General features: G+C 36.1%; 1 protein-coding gene across 3 annotated transcripts in view; it reads right to left on the bottom strand.

Moving 5' to 3' along the window:
• The window catches only part of LOC115209340 (small conductance calcium-activated potassium channel protein), a 114,070-nt gene that overhangs the window by 95,077 nt on the left and 538 nt on the right, over positions 1 to 18,455 (bottom strand). For all 3 annotated transcript variants that reach the window (XM_036501157.1, XM_029777703.2, XM_029777704.2), the window contains exon 1: positions 18,320 to 18,455. This exon is cut by the window's right edge and continues 538 nt beyond it. The gene's annotated coding sequence lies outside the window, so the exon portion shown is untranslated. The remainder of the gene's footprint in view (positions 1 to 18,319) is intronic.

Raw genomic sequence — 18,455 nt, 5'->3', positions numbered from 1 at the left:
ATAGATAGACAGAGAGATAGATAAATAGATAGATAATTATGGCTAGAATTAATTAACAAGATTAAGCCGAGTCCCTAAATTTAATGGGAGACACTGAACAACCGGTAAAAACTTGCAACATATGGCAACATATTTCAAATGAAATTATGGTAACCAAAAACAATTAATACGCATGTGTGAGTATATGTGTGTATGTGCGTCCCTGTGTATACAACACAGAAAGTGTTAAACTCTACATCAGGTATTGAATACTTTTTTTTTTGCTTTCGTCTAGAAACTCTAATGATTATATACTGTAATATATAAAAGTGTCAATCCAGTTCTGGTTCTTAATTCTCCATAAGAATTAAGATTTTAATCTTTGGTTTGATTGGAAATAGACATACATACATACATACATACATACATACATACATACATACATACATACATACATACATACATACATACATACATACATACATACATACATACTTATATATATGTGTTTGTGTGTTTTTGTGCGTGTGTACTGTTTGAATAACTTTTGCTTAAAATATAAAACAACTATACACCTTACGAAATATGACGTGCTAACTCACAGCTACACAGTTGAGTAAATATTAACATATTTAATTCAAGATAGGATAAAGAGTACGTAGCATAGGAATCTAGGAAAGATATCCATATCTTCAATTTTATTATAATATTATTCTTGAGTAACGTAAACATGGTATCATTCTTATACTAATTAGAAACGATTAATTCCGACAAACCATTGTCAAGTGAAAACATATGTAAGTTGGTGTTAAATGGGAGAATAATTAGACACTGATTTTACTTTATACTTACTGTATAGTAATTTCTAATTAGGTTCTTAATAAGCAAATCCATATACACACAAAACATACATATAAAACACATAGACACGCGTGCGCGCAAACACACACAGATACAGTCGCAAACACATGCGCGAATAAGGATACACATCATTGAAAGACATGGTGGGCTAAACAGAACAGGAGGAGACACGTGGAATGGAGAGTTGCTGAAGAGATCGCAGGATGTGTAACGAAAGATTTCAGCGAGAGGACACTAAAAAGCAGAAGTGAAGACCGAATATATATATGCCTGTGTTTATTTGGCAAAAATATTAAAAATGACCGTCCCGAAATATAATATTCTTAATACTCCCTAGCATTAAATATTGTATACACTAACTTATCTGCCAGTTATTTATTCTGTAAACAGTTTCATTTTCAAACGTCAATCAATCTACATTCGTGTACATACACTGAGTGATTTTTCTATCTCTACTCCTGTATGGTGAATAAGGTCAAAATGAAATCAAAACATGCCATAACATTTTTCTCTTTATTACTGGAAAAATTATAAATATTAAACACGGACTTGTATTGGTTTTCCACCAACACATGAATATTCTCAATTAAGTTTTCCGATAATCTCTGCATTCAATATGTTAACTGAATTATTGTTTATATTTTGTATTCCATGTAGAAACCGTTTCCGATTTACTTATTCGTGCAGAAGGTGTTTCTAATAGCTTTTTTTTACTGTAGTTGAGTAACTAATTGAATAATAGCTATTTTGATTAAATAGTAACAAACATATTGCTAAATACTTCTACCTCTGCAAACCTCAAATAATTAATAGATATCTTGAATGGGAAGTGAGAAGTGCACTAATGATATGAAACAATAGACTTTGCGTGAATATATTTTTGTGCATGCAAGAGCATACTATCTTTACTCTTTTACTTGTTTCAGTCATTTAGTCGAGCAAATCGACCCCAGAACTTATTATTTGTAAGCCTAGTACTGATTCTATCGGTCTCTTTTGCCGAACCACTAAGTTATGTGGACGTAAACACACCAGCATCGGATGTCAAGCGATGTTGGGGGGACAAACACAGAGAAAAAAATATACATATACATATATACGACAAGCTTCTTTCAGTTTCCGTCAACCAAATCCACTTATAAGGCTTTGGTCGGCCCGAGGCTATAGTAGAAGACACTTGCCCAAGGTGCCACGCAGTGGGACTGAACCCGGAACCATGTGGTTGGTAAGCAAGCTACTTACCACAAAACCACTCCTGCGCCTAGCAAATCTTAGGAAAATGTAAGTTTCTTGTATATGTGTGTGTGTATCTAAGTGTGTGCGTGTGTATGTATGTATTAGGACGTCTGGCAAAATGCTTAGCTGCATTTCGTCGATCATTACGCTCTGAGTTCAAATTCCACCAAGGTCAGAATTGCCTATCATCCTTTCGGGGTTGATAAAACAATGTACCAGTTGAGCAATGGAGTCGATGTAATCGACTTATCCCCTCCCTTGAAATTGCTGACCTTGTATCAAAATTTGAAACTACTATTATTATTGATATGGCTCATGCTCGTTCTAATTCCTGATAGAATTTATGTGGGTAGAGGGTTATTACCTGTAATTTCAAGCGCTTAAGACCCGCCTAATAATAATCTTTCCTGATTATTCTGGGCGTGCCAAGGAGACAAAACCTTGGTAACAGTTCTATTGGGCACTCTATTCCAATTCCTTTTATATTCCTCTTGATGCCTTCTGATACTGTCCCCATATTCTTCTTCTTCTTCTTCTTCTTCTTCTTCTTCTTCTTCTTCTTCTTCTTATTATTATTATTATTATTATTATTATTATTATTATTATTATTATTATTATTATTATTATTATTATTATTATTATTATTATTATTCAGTAGTTTTATTTTTATAGCGTGCTTTCACTTCACTACCGAGCGGAGCTCTGTATGCCTTGAGTATGTGCTGTGATTTGTTGTGATGCTCTGATGGTTATTGTATGGAAAGTGTTCTGCGTAGGATGTGTGCAGTGCCTAGTAGTGCAATTTTCTGTATGTTATATGTGTTTGTAAGTCCTGGTGTTTTTATTATTATTATTATTATTATTGTTATTATCATTATTATTATTATTATTATTATTATTATATTATTATTATTATTATTATTATTATTATTACTATTATTATTATTATTGAGTGAGAGAGCAGTTCATGTCATCAAAGTGACACTGGGGTAAAATATACGAAGCCCAATATACCCATCATGTCTACCCGTCTGATAAGAGTACATCAGGCACATGCATCACAACCATACGTGCGAGACATGGTGATCTCATATCAAGATAAACAGCACATGACCTTGCAGGTGGGGCCCAGTTAGAATTTTCTTCAGGTTGAGAAGCCCATCCCGCTCAAGGTCCCTGAATAAGGGTTGTTTAAGGATGTTGAAAGAACCACCCATGTTTCCAGAGGTGAATTATTCAAACCCCAAAGAATCCCTCTCAACACATGGCTATGATACTCCCCCACTACTTCTGCTCGTGATCAGAGATGCACATATCGTCAGCCACTAGGGGACATGCTCAACTGGTTAAGGTCAAACAACTGACAAGCAAATCTGTGGTATTGAGCAGAATATTTGCTGTAGCCCATCTTTTATACCAAGACAAAACAATGTACATGATAACACTTCCAATCAGTTAAGATCAGAAGCCATGAGAGCCACTGCCTGGTACTGCATCAGGGCATTTATTATTATTATTATTATTATTATTATTATTATTATTATTATTATTATTATTATTATTATTATTATTATTATTATTATTATTATTCAGTAGTTTTATTTTTATAGCGTGCTTTCACTTCACTACCGAGCGCAGCTCTGTGTGCCTTGGGTATGTGCTGTGATTTGTTGTGATGCTCTGATGGTTATTGTATGGAAAGTGTTCTGCGTAGGATGTGTGCAGTGCCTAGTAGTGCAATTTTCTGTATGTTATATGTGTTTGTAAGTCCTGGTGTTTTTGTTATGTATTTGTCTGAATATTTTTTTATCATGCCTAATGCACCTACTATGATAGGAATTGTTTCTGTTTTCAGGTCCCACATTCTAGTTACCTCTATTTCCAGGTCTTTGTATTTTGAGAGTTTCTCTATTTCTTTTAGAGACACGTTGTCATCTGCCGGTATTAATACATCAATTAGAAAGCATTTTTTTCTTCATGATCTCTGACAACTATATCTGGTCTGTTGGCCTTAATTTCTCTATCTGTGTGTATCGGCATATCCCAGAGTATGGTTGCTTTCTCATTTTCTGTGACCTTTTCTGGTGTGTGCCTATACCATCTTTTTTCTGTTGTTATTCCATAATGTTGGCATAGCTTCCAATGTATGTAGGTTCCAACTCTGTCATGTCTGTGAATATATTCCTTCTTAACCAGGACTGGGCAGCTAGAGATAATATGATTTATTGTTTCTTGTCCATCTCCACATATTCTGCAGTTACTTGTAATATTTCTTTTCATTACATGTTTTTGGTAATTTCTGGTGGGGAGGCTTTGGTCTTGTGCTGCAATTAAAAATCCCTCTGTTTCTGCTTTGAGTCCTGAGCTTCTCAACCATTGCTGGGATTTTTCTTTGTCTATTTCTTTTGCGTTTAGTTTAGTGCAGTATTTACCATGAAGGGGCTTTTCTTGCCATCGTTTTATCATGGCTCGTTGCTGTTCTATTTTTAGTTTGGATTTCATTTGTTTTATAGCTTTTGTTGTTTCTTCATCATCTTCTTCTTCTTTGTGTTTATTAGGTGGTATGATTTCTTGTTTGTATTTGTCAGCTTCCTTAAATACTGAGAACAGTTTTTTGTTTTGCTCGTGTTTTGCTGCTATCTGGATCAGTTTTCCTTCCTTCTGATGTAGGTATTTTTGCAGTCCTATGGTGGTTATTTTATAGTAGTTTTCCAGCTGTATAAGGCCTCTACCACCTTCTATACGTTGTATATATAGTCTTTCTATGTCAGATTTTGGGTGATGCATCCTAGATCCTGTCAGTATTTTTCTTGTTTTCCTATCTATTTTGGACAGTTCATTTCGTGTCCAGTTAAGGATATTGTAGCTGTAACTTATAACTGGGACAGCTAAAGTGTTGATACCTATTATCTTGTTTTTAGCATTGAGCTCTGTTTTTAGTATTGATCTAACTCGTCTATAATATTCTTTTTTTATTTTCTCTTTCATTTGTGTGTGTTGTGTCTTATCTAGTTCATGGATTCCTAAGTATTTGTAAGTTTGGCTTTGGTCTAATTCTTTTATTTCATTGGTTTTATCTAGTGTGATGTTGTTACTCTTATTATTACTCTTATTATTATTACTATTATTATTATTATTATTATTATTATTATTATTATTATTATTATTATTATTATTATTATTATTATTATTATTATTATCATTCTTCTTCTTCTTCTTCTTCTTCTTCTTCTTCTTCCTCTTATTATTATTATTATTATTATTATTATTATTATTATTATTATTATTATTATTAAGAGCAGCGCATGCCATCAAAGCGATACTGGGGTACAAACATACAGTGCCCAATATACCCATCATGACTACGCGTCTAAGTGTAAACCAGGCACAAACATCACAACTAGATATGTGCGACATGGTGATCTCATATGAAGATAAACAACGCATAACTTTGCAGGTGGGCCCCTGTTGGAAATTGCTTCTGGTTGTGTAGCCTAACCCGCTCAAAATGACCCTGATTAATGGTTGTTTAAAGTTGCTGAACGAAACACAGATGTTGCCCGAGGTGAATTATTCAAACCCTGAAGAATTTCTCTCAACACGTGGCTATGATGCTCCCCACTTACTTCTGCTCGTGATCAGAGATTACTAAAGAACATACTCAACTGGTTATGGTCAAGCAACTGACGAGCACATATATGGTATTGAGCAGAATATTTGCTGTAGCCCAGCTTCTATACCAAGGTGAAACATATATATGATAACACTTCCAATCAATTAAGATCAAAAGCCACCAGGGTACTTTTTAATTATTATTAATGTTGTTGATGTTGTTGTTGTTGTTATTATTATTATTGAGTGCGTGTGAGTGAAATGTTTTCATTGAAAAGCTCTTCTGAATTTCACCTGCTTGGACACTCTACATTACATTTCTCTGTACAGGATTACCATGTGATCTGGTAACCGAGTCCCTTAGAGGAACTTTCTCTGATAGCCACTCCATTCTATGAATCCAATCCATATTCTATACTGCAATAAGATATATATATATATATATATATATATATATATATATATATATATATATATATATATACAAAACCAAATGTGGAACAAGAGTCTAACAGGCGACAATAAAACATTAGGACAGTTAGACGGTACATAAAAGGACAGGAAAAAACAGGAATGGGTCATTCGGAGCTTCCAATCTTCAGTCGATACCAGATCGTCTTTGCAGTTTCGGCTGATTACTCTCGAGAGTAACCGGCCGAAACTGCAAAGACAAACTTGTACTCGACTGAAGATTTAAAGCTCCGAATGACCCGTCCCCGTTTTTTCCTGTCCTTTTTTGTATCGTCTAACTGTCCGAATGTTTTCTTGTCGCCTGTTACGTTCTTGTTCCTTTTGTGTTTTTATATACATATTGCGGCGTGCGTACACTTTTGGTCTCCTGTATATATATCTATATCTATATTTGTCTGTCTATCTATCTATCGATCTATCTATCTATCTATCTATCTATCTATCAATCTATTTATTTTTCTCTCTCTCTCTTTCTCTCTCTTTATATATATATATATATATATATATATATATAGAGAGAGAGAGAGAGAGAGAGAGAGAGAGAGACAATTATCAATACATAACGTGTATTATTTACTCCACGATTCGAGTTCCACGCTTCTGTGATTCTGACTACAGTTACTCTTTGTTGTACATATTTTTTAGTTGTTCAGTGTTTACATTGAGCAGCTTCGTCATCCTTTCTATAACTTTCGGGAATATTGTTATTGTTGTCATATTTTTTACCTGAAAATGTTGAAATTTTTAAGCATTCTCATTGGCTAATTTTGAAGTCTTCTTCTGCTTGCGTACAACATTTATTTCTAACGCTGTTTCTCTAATCCATACCATGTGTTACACCCTACTTTTTTAGCTATTTGTTGTTTATTCTTCAGGTGCTTCAATGGCTATCAGATATAGCACTGAAGATCCTACAATTTCCACATCAACGGATGAGCAAGAAATATTAATTAATGAAGAACGAGAAATATCAAGAAAAATTGTTTCAGAAAAACATATATAATAGGCCACTCGAACACACACAATATATCTGATGCAACTTGAGTATTTTCAGATAAAAAGAACAATAAAATCTATGAAATAGATACAATGGAGACTGCAAGCCAGTACAACAGCAGTATCAAATTAGCTTTAACCCTCTAGCGATCTCATATGGAATAAGCGAACGATGACTTAAAAACAGAGCATCAACTAATGCGGATCGTTAGCGACCTCAGATAGTAAAAGTTGACCGAACAATTTACAAAGACGGGATATAAAAAAAGATTTTAAAAAGAAAGAATTTTACACAGAATGAATGTGTGTGCGCGCGTATACGTATGCATGTGTATGTGTATGTGTATATATATATATATATATATATATATATATATATATATATATATATATATATATATATATATATATATATATATATATATACATATATGCAAACCTAAATATACAAATATATTTAGGTACACACACACACTCATATATATATATATAATATACGGGTAAGTAGGTGCACTTGAATGTAAGCGTATGCATTTGTATATTGTAATTTGTTAAAATGTATCGTCGAATAGTTTATGAAACTGATCAATAAATAAATCAACTTATAAAAATAGCTAATTTAAAATTTAAATTATATAAATGTGATACAGGAACATAATAAATCAAATTATACGCTTTGAAATAATATCTGAGTGTGTCTGTATAACTGAGTGTGTGTGTTCGCGCGAGCGTCTATATCTTTCTATTTCCATAGTTGCTACAAAGTTCCGGTTTAGCTCTAATCGAAAAGACGACCTATAAAATCAAGGGCGTTCTAGAAATAACCTTCCTGTTTTTAGGCATACATATTTATCCAATGAACACTTTCTTTCTCATAGCAATAAAGTTTCAAGGGATATTTTCTTGAAGACCAAGGGATCGTGGAAGATCTTACTTCCTTGATTCGAGGTGCTCAAGGCCCTCCAGTTGTGATAGAGGACACACAGATAGCATTATTTTGTATAAAAACATTTTTTAACGTACGTGGAATGGTGTTCTTAGTAATTCTACCAGAAATTTATTTATATATACATACATACATACATATATGCATATACAAACATGCACGCACGCACGCACACAAAGATATATACATATATATATATACGTACGTATGCATATATGTGTATATATATATGTGTATATATATATATGTATATATATATATATGTGTGTGTGTGTGTGTGTGTGTATGTATATTTGGAAATACTTATACAGTTTATACACATGGACACACATATATGTACGCATATCTATGAAATAATGGGGATATGTGGTTTAGTGGTCACTGTGTGGACTCATGATTATTATGTCCTTGAACAAAGCACTTCATTTCACGTTGCTCCGGTTCACTCAGCTCACAAAAATGAGCAATCTTGCAACGGACCGGCTTCCCGTCTAGGTGGGGAATATATTCCACACGGTCACCGGAAAACTGGACCAATGAGTCTATACGATTCGAGCAAGATGCTTATCGTATATATATCCTATGAAATGATGTACTGCCCCCACCCATGGTTATTGTTAACGTCAGTTGCACTCAACATACGGCAAGCAATTGACTTGAACTTTAGCTATGAACCCTGAGCATACATGTTTTTTGAAGCGTACTGGGTCAATATTTAAAAAACTTACAAGGCGGTGAGCTGACAGAAACGTTAGCTCGCCGGGCGAAATGCAAAACGGTATATCGTCTGCCGCTACGTTCTGAGTTCAAATTCTGCCGAGGTTGACTTTGCCTTTCATCATTTCGGGGTCGATAAATTGAGTACCAGTTACGCACCGGGGTCAATATAATCGGTTTAATCCGTTTGTCTGTCCTTGTTTGTCCCCTTTGTATGTAGCCCCATGTGGGCAGTAAAGTCTGTCTTTATGTTCTGAGTTGAAATGCCGCTGAGATTCACTTTGCCTTTCATCCTTTCGAGGTCGATAAATTAAGTGCCAGTTGCATACTGGGGTAGATCTAATCGACTGGCCCCTCCTCCAAAATTTTGGGCCTTGTACCTAGAGTGGAAAATAATATTTAAAAACTTAAACTAAATTAGATATTTTATGCTTTCACGATACACAGTCACAGTTCACATTGATATTACTGGGGTTTTGTTTCCAGTTCTCTTTTACGCTTTCCCAGAACATCCTTGGGAATGAGTATACAAAAGTTGTAACATTAGAAACAATAGAATATTAATTGATGAAATCTATAATCAGTAACGCAAAAGTTTTTCCAAGTTTTAAATTATTATAATTATGGCGGTGGTTGACAGATAAATTTGTTTCTTGAAAGCTTGATAGACATTCGAGTGCAAACACATGTATGTATGTATGTATGTATGTATGTATGTATGTATGCATGTATATGCGTGTGTAAGTATGTATGTATGTTATTGTTTAGTTTTATTTCAAGATCTCTTGCCAATAAAGAAAGAGCCGGTTTCCAACCTAGATTCAAGGTTCCTTCATTGGAATTTCAACATCCACAACAGGGTATTTTAGTCTGTATGTATGTATGCATGTATGTATGTATGTATGTATGTATGTATGTATGTATGTATGTATGTATGTATGTATGTATGTATGTATGTATGTATGCGTGAGAGTTCAGGGAATACAAAACAATATAAATACACAAGAAGTCTAAAGTCAAAGCAAGGTTGTAAAGTAAAATGCAGATTTCAATCTGAAATATATGAATTCACGTTTCATCTATTCGAAGGTTTAACTTAAGTATCGTAATCTACGTAATTACTATTAAATCAAAATTCAATTGTATGTGTATATGTCTTTGTGTTTGTGTTTGCCCTCCACCACCGATTGACGACCGGTGTTGGAGTGTTTACATCCCAGTGTATCCTAGTGTTTTAGTAAAAGAGACCATTATAAACAAGTGGGTCGATTCGTTTCACTAAATTTCCTAAAGGCAGTGCCTCAACATGACCGCAGGTTAATGACTGACGTAAGTAAATGATTATATATATATATATATATGTGTGTGTGTGTGTGTGTGTATGTGTGTGTGTGTGAAGGCACATGGCTCAGTGGTTAAGGTGTTGCACTCACGATTGTGAGGTCGTGGGTTCGATTCCCAGACCGGGCGTTGCGTTGTGTTCTTGAGCAAAGTACTTCATTACACGTTGCTCTACGATCATTTCGTCATCTGACATGTGGCACCTGTTGCACCTGTACAGGTAATGTCAATTTGATGGAGGGAGTGAGGTTATGTGTACAGAAACATTTGATCACTATAAACAAAACATCTATGTGTTTGTTCGGTAAGAAATTGGCGAACCTTCATACGTCGTGTAACGACGAGAGAGTCCATCATATATATATATATATTATATAAAATTCGTTCTGTCTGTCTGTCTGTCTGTGTGTCTTCTAGGATCTTGGGCATCCTTCATCCGACTGCGCTCAAATTTGATATATAGATACTGACGGTATGAGAGCGTGTATAAGTTTTTAAAAAAATTACAAAAATCGATTCCAGGTGAGAATGCGATTGATAAAGCCGTGGGAACGTGCTTTTCTTCCATCAACCTGTACATAACTGCACCTTTCATTTTTTATTGCTTAAAGGCACGTTTCTTTCCTGCCAAGCTTACTGTTTAAACCATGTTTGTGTTCTCCCAGTCAACAGCCTTATCATTACTGGTACTTTAAACTCTTCGGTTACATATTTGCGTGAATAAAATCGTTTTTCTTTGGAATAGAAAAAAGTCTCTCTTTATTTCTTCTTTTGCAGGTGTCTCAATTTTAGGTTAAATCAGTGTTTCTCAAAGGGGAGGCCTATGGGGCGGTCGTTGAGAAAATTTGGTTTAAATGTTTGACAACTCAGCACCGTCCATTGGACGTGGGGGAAGGCGTTTTGTTCGTAGATATATACATATATATAAGGGTGAAAATTGAATATTAATTTGATTAATATCAATTTAAAAGCAGTGGTCTAGCATATTAAAATCTGAAGATTCAGAAAAATTATATTACATATAAGAGGGATGACCACTATATATATTAAAAGTGGGAAGGCCGGTTTATAAGATTACCCTGGGTTTCCCGTCCATAAAGGGTTTTGTCTATATGGCGTACCTATAGACCAAAAAAACCTGTTGGCTTAAGACCCCTTCAAAATATGGATGGGGTAGAAGCTCCTCCATATTTTCAAGAGATCTTAGGCCAACAGGTTTTGGGGTCTGACGATACGCCATAAAACTAAACGATTTATGGACGGGAAACTCAGGATAATCCTATAAACCGGCCTTCCTCATTTTTAATACATACTGCTCTACATCTTAGTGTACTTCTTCATATATATATATATATATGTGTGTGTGTGTGTGTGTGTGTATGTGTGTGTGTGTGAAGGCACATGGCTCAGTGGTTAAGGTGTTGCACTCACGATTGTGAGGTCGTGGGTTCGATTCCCAGACCGGGCGTTGCGTTGTGTTCTTGAGCAAAGTACTTCATTACACGTTGCTCTACGATCATTTCGTCATCTGACATGTGGCACCTGTTGCACCTGTACAGGTAATGTCAATTTGATGGAGGGAGTGAGGTTATGTGTACAGAAACATTTGATCACTATAAACAAAACATCTATGTGTTTGTTCGGTAAGAAATTGGCGAACCTTCATACGTCGTGTAACGACGAGAGAGTCCATCATATATATATATATATTATATAAAATTCGTTCTGTCTGTCTGTCTGTCTGTGTGTCTTCTAGGATCTTGGGCATCCTTCATCCGACTGCGCTCAAATTTGATATATAGATACTGACGGTATGAGAGCGTGTATAAGTTTTTAAAAAAATTACAAAAATCGATTCCAGGTGAGAATGCGATTGATAAAGCCGTGGGAACGTGCTTTTCTTCCATCAACCTGTACATAACTGCACCTTTCATTTTTTATTGCTTAAAGGCACGTTTCTTCCTGCCAAGCTTACTGTTTAAACCATGTTTGTGTTCTCCCAGTCAACAGCCTTATCATTACTGGTACTTTAAACTCTTCGGTTACATATTTGCGTGAATAAAATCGTTTTTCTTTGGAATAGAAAAAAGTCTCTCTTTATTTCTTCTTTTGCAGGTGTCTCAATTTTAGGTTAAATCAGTGTTTCTCAAAGGGGAGGCCTATGGGGCGGTCGTTGAGAAAATTTGGTTTAAATGTTTGACAACTCAGCACCGTCCATTGGACGTGGGGGAAGGCGTTTTGTTCGTAGATATATACATATATATAAGGGTGAAAATTGAATATTAATTTGATTAATATCAATTTAAAAGCAGTGGTCTAGCATATTAAAATCTGAAGATTCAGAAAAATTATATTACATATAAGAGGGATGACCACTATATATATTAAAAGTGGGAAGGCCGGTTTATAAGATTACCCTGGGTTTCCCGTCCATAAAGGGTTTTGTCTATATGGCGTACCTATAGACCAAAAAAACCTGTTGGCTTAAGACCCCTTCAAAATATGGAGGGGGTAGAAGCTCCTCCATATTTTCAAGAGATCTTAGGCCAACAGGTTTTGGGGTCTGACGATACGCCATAAAACTAAACGATTTATGGACGGGAAACTCAGGATAATCCTATAAACCGGCCTTCCTCATTTTTAATACATACTGCTCTACATCTTAGTGTACTTCTTCATATATATATATATATATATATGTACATATCTGCTTTTCTTGTTTTTGCTTTGTCAACTTTCATCGCCTACAGGATGGTACTGTGTTCATGGCACCAGACAGCTGACGTTCGCTCTGCCAGGCTACATTTAAATAATCACAATAGAGTGGCACTGTTATTGATGTTTAGCCGCAAGTCAAACCTAATGGAGCAGATATATGATGATAAGTAGTTTGGTCGTGTCCACAATCTGTATTTAATTGTATCTAGGTTCACAGTATCAAATGCGATTTTTCTTCTTTTACATTGTCTAAGACTTCGAGGTGTGATTCAAAAGATATTCGCTTTTTCCTGTCACGTCTAATGACCATGTAAAAGTCCCTCTCTCGGATAACTATGTCTTATTTTCAATAATATTTTCAATAAAGTAGTATTAGAAAGAGCAACTACAGTAGTAGTAGTAGTAGTAGTAGTAGTAGTAGTAGTGATTTCTACAACAGATTTTGTTAGCGTGTGTCACGGTCGAGAGGTCAGTCACCAGTACTTGACTGCTATTTATTTTATACACCCTGGGAAAACTATAAGCGAATGCTGACACCGTATGCATTGAACTCATATTGTTAAAGAACGTAACTACATACCACACGGCATCTTGTCCGGCGCTCTACCGATTGTGCTGACTTTAGCTATAGTATTCCTTAACAATAAACAGTTCAATTGAAATAATTTTCGAGTTATTATTATCGATGTAATGCTTTGGTTTTTTTTTTCCTTTTTTTGTGGCTGTGGTGGTGGTTGTGGTCATGGTAGTGGCGGTGGTGCTGTCGTTCCTGCTACTGCTGCTCATAATGATGATGATGATAATCATGATGATCATGACCATGATGTGGTACTGACGGTAGTCGTTGTGGTGATGTTTGTAATGGGTGCTTACGGTGATGACAATAGCGACTGTATTTATTTTTTATTCCTATTATTATTTTCATTTCGATTTTTCAGACCACCAATATTACTTTCACCATAATTATCACCACCACCACCTAAGAAGGCTACTTCTGAATTATGAGGTCCCAGGTTCAAATCTGCTGTTTTGAAATCTTTTACCAAAACATCGAGTTGACCCAAGCCTTGGGAATGAGATTTGGTAGGCGGGAAAATGTGTAAGCCCATCAGGTGAACTTTAACTGTAATTAAAAGAGTGAACTTTGTCACATGTTATGAGACACTGATTGTGCTTGGGAATTAAAGTAAGAGTACAGATTTCTGTAGGATACATGAATAGCTACATAATTTGATTAAACAACTTGAACGCCTGTTATCGAAAACGACGAGGACTCATTTATTTATTTCAAACAGCAACATCGCAAAATATCGATTTCTAGCATAGACACATTGCCATGCATAGAGTCGATTACATGAAGCTCAATGTTTTAAAGCATACTTATTTTATCAACTACTGAAAGATAAATAAAAGATAAAGTTGAATGAAACCCTAAAATGCAACGAGATGCAATTAAATACCACCTAACTCTGCTTAACTATCTACACAGCTCTCTACTTGACTCTCGACTACTGATTCTGCCAATCCACCAATGTCTACACCGTTAAATAGTCATACCTAACTTAAGTACAAGGACATAAGTTTTGAAGTTGGGATGGTGATTAATAGTTGATTAAATCGACCCAGTACTTAACTGGTACTTTATTTTATCGATCTCAGAACGTTGAACGGCAGAAAATTTAACTTTCGCAAGAATTAAACTCAGACCGTAAAGGACCTTCACTAAATACTGCAATGCGTTTGGTCGAATGTTCTAACGAGTCTTACAGAATACTAGTAGTATCGCCCGGCGTTGCTCGGGTTTGTAAGGGAAATAACTATATAAGCATTTTTAGTGAGTTATAGCAAAAAAATAGCAAAATAAATGCATTAAAAAGGGAATGAAAGATGATGGTAATTTTGGTGTCTTCAAGCCATGAGGTCGTTGTTCTAAAAGAACGCTGGTCTCCTTGACAATGCTTTACGACGTTGATTTCCTTACACTCCCTTCCCCACAGCTTCACGATGGAGGGAAGAAGGGGGAGAAGCAAACAGGTGCAGGTGTGAGCGTGGACGCCAACTCCGCCGCCATCGACACACGAAAAAATATGCATTAAAATGGAATAAAAAATTATGTTAAATTATTTTTAAAATCGTAGACTCATCGTAGACGCGCGCTAATAGCCAGACGGGCTCGATATGAATCACGACTATAAGATACCCGAATTTGGTTAAACTGCACCGCAAAATGTGGGAGTAGTTAGGAATCTAAATCGAAGGGGACAGACACTCACACAACTACAGTTTTATATATAGAGATTAGCACCGATTCTAACAATAACTATCCGACGAATGAACTATCTGGTTTCTATGCCTATAAGAGATAATCAAGTATGTAGTAAATCACAACTGGACGTCTTCAGGAAGGAAGGAAGGAAGGAAGGGAAGGACGGACACATTTGAAATTAGAACCTTAGATACGGTATATCTGAAGTTAAAAATGGAATGGCCATGGTTGGAATGCTTCTGATCATAGGTCAGTGACCACAGACCAGATCTGATTTAAGTTTAAATGCACCAAACACGCAGCGCCACCTACAGCTACTAACAACAGTAAATTGGACATTAAATTTGAAATTTCCACCACCGATACTGCCACCACCGCCACTACTACCACCACTCGTACCCCAATCCGCACCACACGCGCCCCCACCTGCATCACTATCGCTACAACATGAACAGGAACAATAGCCTAAAAATCAATCAATAACCAGCAAAACCGACATTATTATGGTTACAACTACAATTAAAAGCACCATTAATGACAACAGCATAAACCGCAACAAGATCCCCCTGAACTATCAATGCTACCAGCACCACAAGTTCAACAACAAATAACACTGAAAACTCAATGGAAGCATCAACACAACAGATCTGTAACACCAGCATCGCAGCCTCTAACGCCAGCATAACAATATCAACTACATCTTCAACCAACAAACCAGCCACCAAATACTACCTGAACCAGCATGATAAGTGAACGGTAAAGTAGCTGCGCTAGATATAGCAACCAAATTTTCCTCATATTACACCCTATTTATCTGTTAAAATAAACAACAGTATGCATTGGCCGATGCTGTTGTGGATGTGCCATGAATGAAAAATGGTGGGATGGTCCCAGTTCTAACATCTTTGACGAAAGGTTTGCTCCATCAGGACTGACTTAGGGGTTGAATATAGCCCACACTATTACCTTAACCTTCACGACGACCATTAATACAACCACCACAAATGCAACAGTTACCTGAATCCCCACAAAAATCAATGCCACTACCACAACTATCGGTCACACCTGACCACCAACACTACTACCACAACTACAGTCACCACCTGCACCTCAACAACCAATACTACCGCCATTATCACCATCACTACCACCACCAGTGTCACTGCTACCACAAATACTACTACCTGCACTGCAAACACCAATATCGCCACAACTGCAATTAACACTACCAGTTGACCCTTAAACATTAACACTACCACGACCACCACAAGTACAGCTAGCTCTTGCAATTTCAACCACTAATACCACCACCTCAACAACAATTACCACCTGCACAGCAATCATCAACGTTACCACCACCACCACCACCACTGGTAAATTTACAACAAACACCGGCGCTTTAAGCACCACATCTCCACCAACACCAGCATCACCACAGCAATGAGACCAACAGCTACAACTAGCAACAACACTACAACAACTCTCCCACTAATAACACCGTCACAACTACTGTCTATACCAGTACCTGCTACAGGAGACTTCTATGCGGTCGATCGACCTACTACGAAACCTCCCATAAATTACACGTTACTTTCTTGGAAAGGTGGTGGTGTGGTGGGCTGCACCTAGATACACCAAGTTAGGAATAGATGCAACTTGAAAGAAGGACAGAATTTTTGTGGCTGAAATGCTATTTGCTCTCATATACCCGTCTGCTTTATCAGGGTTAATCTGCTGCTTGACGACAATACTATCCACCGAGAAAAGCCTATTTGCAGTCATCCGGACCTGCTAGAAATAGCAACCAAATCTTCCTGAAAAATTATACGCTACTGTCTTAAAAGTAAACATATTGGATACTGTAGCCGTATAAACACTATGTCTAAAGCGAAAGATGGGGGGACAGTCGTGGCGAGGACATCTTTGATCATATATCTGTCCCGTTTCAGGTTCAGACTGGGGTTAAACAATAACACAGCATCAACTGTTACCGTACGGGCAATAAACATTACTAACTCTACTACTAAACATACTACCACTGCTGCTGCTTCTTCTACTACTGTTGCTACTACTACTACTACTACTACTACTACTACTACTACTACTACTACTACTACTACTACTACTACTACTACAAACATTCCACTAACCTCTCCTACACCACCATCATTATTACTACTAATAGTACCACCATTAAAACTGCTACCATTATACTACCAGCTATTGTAATAGCAACATATTCTTTTCATACCTTTACGTTGCTATTGCCGGTACTATTATTCAAACATTAACCATATAATCATATAACCGTTCTGAGTTCAAATTCTGCCGAGGTCAATTTTACATTTCATCCTTTCGGGGTCGATAAGTTAAGTACCAGCTGTGTACTGAGGTCGATCTAATCGACTGCCCCCCCCCACGCGCCACAAACTTCACGCCTTGTGCCTATAATAGAAGGAATTATTATTGTAACACCCCAAACACACACACGCTAATATTACTACTGTTACTGCTGCAACTAATGCCCACACAATTACTGCAAGGTACTACAACTACAATTACTACTACTACTACTACCACTACTACTACTACTACTACTACTAATAATAATAATAATAATAATAATAATAATAATAATAATAATAACAATAATAATAACAGCAACAACAACAACAACAATAATAATAATAATAATAATAATTTCTACTAGAGGCACAAGGCCTTAAATTTGGAGGAGGGGGCTTGTTGATTACATCGACCTCCGTATTTTACTGCTATTTATTTCATCGAACACGAAACCCATACTTTCACTATCACTGTCCATACAATTAGTGTTACTAATTATGTAGCTGATACTACTACTACTACTACTACTACTACTAATAATAATAATAATAATAATAATAATAATAATAATAATAATACTGCTATCATTCATTTTGCCGCCACTAACACTTGATAAGATTTAGGCATTACATGGTCATTCCTTCTGCCACAGCTATCGACTAAATCTCCGTCAAATCACACACAAATTTTCAAAAGAGTGATCGCACTGGAGCGGCTACAGCAAGAACTCATTTAATTATATATTTGCTCCATCAAAGATAAACTGGGACTAAACAGGTTTAACGTCAACAACATGTAACAATCAATAATGACAATGAAAAGTCACTTACCTTAAACATTCACTTCCGTTAACCTCTTAAATAATCAATCCACCAAAGAATTAATTAATTAGGATCTTAGATGAGTTTTATTTTATTTCACTTCAATTTTTTTAAAACTCCACTTTTGACTGTGTAAGCGCTCCCT

This window comes from Octopus sinensis, linkage group LG3 (assembly GCF_006345805.1).
Source record: "Octopus sinensis linkage group LG3, ASM634580v1, whole genome shotgun sequence".
Lineage (NCBI taxonomy): Eukaryota > Metazoa > Mollusca > Cephalopoda > Octopoda > Octopodidae > Octopus > Octopus sinensis.
Note: the sequence above shows the minus strand (reverse complement) of the source record. Positions and strands in the feature narration are given on the sequence as shown.